Raw genomic sequence first — 5,000 nt, 5'->3', positions numbered from 1 at the left:
AAACATCAACAACTACAACAACAACAACCAAAACAACAACAACAGCAACACCACCGTGAGAATATAGACTTCAAAATTCAAAAACAACAACAACAACAACAACAACAACAACAACAACAATAACAACAACAGCAACAACAACAACAACAACAACAACAGCAAAAACATCAACAACTACAACAACAACAACAACCAAAACAACAACAACAGCAACACCACCGGGAGATTATAGACTTCAAAATTCAAAAACAACAACAACAACAACAACAACAACAACAACAACAACAACAACAACAACAACAACAACAACAACAACAACAACATTAACAACAACAGCAACAACAACAACAACAACAACAACAACAGCAAAAACATCAACAACTACAACAACAACAACAACCAAAACAACAACAACAGCAACACCACCGTGAGAATATAGACTTCAAAATTCAAAAACAACAACAACAACAACAACAACAACAGCAACAACAACAACAACAACCAAAACACCAACAACAGCAACACCACCGTGAGAATATAGACTTCCAAATTCAAAACAACAACAACAACAACAACAACAACAACAACAACAACAATAATAATAACAACAACAGCAACAACAACAACAACAGCAAAAACATCAACAACTACAACAACAACAACAACCAAAACAACAACAACAGCAACACCACCGTGAGAATATAGACTTCAAAATTCAAAAACAACAACAACAAAAACAACAACAACAACAACAACAACAACAACAACAATAACAACAACAGCAACAACAACAACAACAACAACAGCAAAAACATCAACAACTACAACAACAACAACAACCAAAACAACAACAACAGCAACACCACCGTGAGAATATAGACTTCAAAATTCAAAAACAACAACAACAACAACAATAACAAAAACAGCAACAACAACAACAACAACAACAGCAAAAACATCAACAACTACAACAACAACAACAACAACCAAAACAACAACAACAGCAACACCACCGTGAGAATATAGACTTAAAAATTCAAAAACAACAACAACAACAACAACAACAACAACAATACAAACAACAGCAACAACAACAACAACAACAACAACAGCAAAAACATCAACAACTACAACAACAACAACAACCAAAACAACAACAACAGCAACACCACCGTGAGAATATAGACTTCAAAATTCAAAATTCAAAAACAACAACAACAACAACAACAACAACAACAACAACAACAATAACAACAACAGCAACAACAACAACAACAACAGCAAAAACATCAACAACTACAACAACAACAACAACAACCAAAACAACAACAACAGCAACACCACCGTGAGAATATAGACTTCAAAATTCAAAAACAACAACAACAACAACAACAATAACAACAACAGCAACAACAACAACAACAACAGCAAAAACAGCAACAACAACAACAACAACAGCAAAAAACTCAACAACTACAACAACAAAAACAACAACCAAAACAACAACAACAGCAATACCACCAGGAGATTATAGACTTCAAAATTCAAAAACAACAACAACAACAACAACAACAACAACAACAATAACAACAACAGCAACAACAACAACAACAACAACAACAGCAAAAACATCAACAACTACAACAACAACAACAACCAAAAAAACAACAACAGCAACACCACCGTGAGAATATAGACTTCAAAATTCAAAAACAACAACAACAACAACAACAACAACAACAACAACAACAACAATAACAACAACAGCAACAACAACAACAACAACAACAACAGCAAAAACATCAACAACTACAACAACAACAACAACCAAAACAACAACAACAGCAACACCACCGTGAGAATATAGACTTCAAAAATCAAAAACAACAACAACAAAAACAACAACAACAACAATAACAACAACAGCAACAACAACAACAACAACAACAACAACAGCAAAAACATCAACAACTACAACAACAACAACAACCAAAAAAACAACAAGAGCAACACCACCGTGAGAATAAAGACTTCAAAATTCAAAAACAACAACAACAACAACAACAACAACAACAACAACAACAGTAACAACAACAGCAACAACAACAACAACAACAACAGCAAAAACATCAACAATTCCAACAACAACAACAACCAAAACAACAACAACAGCAACACCACCGTGAGAATATAGACTTCAAAATTCAAAAACAACAACAACAACAACAACAACAACAACAACAACAACAACAACAACAACAACAACAACAACAACAATAACAACAACAGCAACAACAACAACAACAACAGCAAAAACATCAACAACTACAACAACAACAACAACCAAAATAACAACAACAGCAACACCACCGTGAGAATATAGACTTCAAAATTCAAAAACAACAACAACACCAACAACAACAACAACAACAACAACAACAATAACAACAACAGCAACAACAACAACAACAACAACAACAACAGCAAAAACATCAACAACTACAACAACAACAACAACCAAAACAACAACAAGAGCAACACCACCGTGAGAATATAGACTTCAAAATTCAAAAACAACAACAACAACAACAACAACAACAATAACAACAACAGCAACAACAACAACAACAACAGCAAAAACATCAACAACTACAACAACAACAACAACAACCAAAACAACAACAACAGCAACACCACCGTGAGAATATAGACTTCAAAATTCAATAACAACAACAACAACAACAACAACAACTACAACAAATGACGGCTTTGAGCAGCAAAGCCAAGTTAGCCCACGCATGCACGTGTTTTGTTACGGTTCGTCACGCGGCACATGAATAAAAAATATTTTTTCCGAAAATGGTGGATGAAAAAATAAATCTTGCGTGGCCGCTTTGCCCTGCCTCGTGTCAGCAAAGCAACTTCCTTGTCAACAATTTCTGTCATCCAGTTAGCCAAAGTGACTCAAGGTTGTGTTTTCTCCGTTTTCTCCTTTGTCTCTCCGCCAAGCTGTACAAGAGTATTAGTTGTGCTAGTCTGCGTAGACAAGCGCTGACTCGTGTGAGCTGGAAGCGCTTGAAAATTCACAACTTCAAACAGCGATCGATCGCGCTTGGTTGAAATATTTATTTGTTGCGTGGGCAGATAGAGTAGCTCATGGTCGCAGTAGTGAATTTCCTGGAGTTCATGAGGCCAAGCAAGAACTACTCGAAGCAGAGGACCAGTTATTTAGGCCTCGACATGGCGAGTGGCGTTGACGCCAACTCAGAAATGGCTGTGATTACCTGTCAAAAAATCTAGCCAAAGAAGTAGACAAGGAGCAGAGGCATTTACATGGACAACGTACGATGGTGGTTTGCAACATGCTACTACTGCTGGAGCGACGTTGAGTGCAGGGACGATCGTTGATCATCTACGTATCAGGTGTGGTTGTCAAACGCTTGTGGCCTTTGATGTGGATATGAAGATTTTATGCCCACTGTGCGTTCGTTATGCACCACATCTGCTGTGCACGTGGCATTACCCTATCTCAGGGAGAAATCATCAACCCAGTAATTCTGGGTAACACTATTCCTGATAGCTGTGCAGGCCATGCGCCAGCACAAGAACCAGTACGCTGCACTTAACAAGGTGCTTATGTTCGTGTGCTTGATGGTCAATGGAATGAGTTCAACTGAAAGCAACGGTTCCGCAGGTCTTCGACAACCTCAGCAAGGTGGTCGGCCCAGCAACAGTGGTGACGGTACTTGGCATACAAGTCGACAGTGAGGACCAGGTGATGCGGCTACCTGACAAGAAGTTATTTGCCTTTCTAGCGGCTTTGAGTGAGTAGTCCACGCGCACTAGCTACACAACGCGGGAACTGCTGTCGCTGATCGGAACCTTGTCCTTGCCGCAAAGGTGGTTCCTCCTGGCAGGACCTTCATCCGTCAACTCCTGTATCTTAGCTGGACAACTCTCTCAGTCTCTTCAGTCAGTAGTCAACATCAACACAAAAGCTCACTTGGACATCGAATGGTCGCGCTCCTTTGCCGCAAACTGGAATGGCCAATCCTTCTTCTACGATGTCGAGTTTTCAAAGTCCCCTGACCTTGAGCTATTCACGGATGCCTCTGATGTTGGCTTCTGCGGTTTCTATCAAGGACAATCGTTTTTGGGGCAACGGGCCGCTGAGATGCAGCATGAACCTATTGTGATTACTCGCTTCCGAGAACTGGCTTCCACAGCCAACCAGTGCCTGGTGCCAACTCCTCCGCTGAACTCGCCGCTCTGATTGCTGCCAGCAATGATCTCATGAGCGACTCAGACCTTTAAGCCCGGTATTTGCGCACACATAATCTGATGTACCCAGTTTCGGCTATGGCCGAGTTCCGGTCCCTGACCGCGACTGCCGGCAGCTCACGGCCAGTGTTTGTGTTCGTCGACGGCGGCTACTTCTCCCGAGTTTTCTCGACTAGGATCCTCAACTGCAACCGGGTGAGCTCCCATTCTGTGCGCATTGGCGGGGCCACACTCATGGCTCACCGGAGTACAAGTGCCTGTGAAGCAGCCATATGCCGTGCAGGCTGCTGGCGAAGTGCAGCATCCGATCACTATGTCAGGCGTGCAGCCGGTATACCCTCTGTGCAATGGCTAGCAGCAAAGACTGGAACAGCCCACGCCCATGTGGTGTTGAGAACAGAAGTGAGGTACATTTGTAGTGTTGTACAGTGTTGTGCCTTCCGCTTGTTGTGCAGTCCTTGTGCCGGTGTGGCTCTGTGGGTATCACTTAGGAGTTTGCCATGGTTACTTGCAGGAAGTTATGCTAATGAGCGATGCCGTGAGAAATGCTTGGTCGTAAACACTGGTTTTTGGGAGGGTCAAATGCATTTGCCTCTCAGTGTTGTGCTGTACTGTCTCAGTGTTGTGACACCTGTATGTTGTTGTGTGGTTGACCCGCCGGTTTGAGGCACGGGTGGTCAACTGTGTATGTTGTATCGGTGTGTTCCCGTTTGAAGTTG

General features: G+C 41.3%; 1 pseudogene; it reads left to right on the top strand.

Annotated features, from left to right (window-relative positions):
• The first annotated feature begins 4,359 nt into the window (after positions 1-4,359).
• Positions 4,360-5,000, top strand: part of LOC135821281 (UPF0746 protein DDB_G0281095-like) — a 7,375-nt pseudogene continuing 6,734 nt past the window's right edge.

The sequence above is a fragment of the Sycon ciliatum genome, chromosome 7 (genome assembly GCF_964019385.1).
Source record: "Sycon ciliatum chromosome 7, ocSycCili1.1, whole genome shotgun sequence".
Taxonomy (NCBI): Eukaryota; Metazoa; Porifera; class Calcarea; order Leucosolenida; family Sycettidae; genus Sycon; species Sycon ciliatum.
Note: the sequence above shows the minus strand (reverse complement) of the source record. Positions and strands in the feature narration are given on the sequence as shown.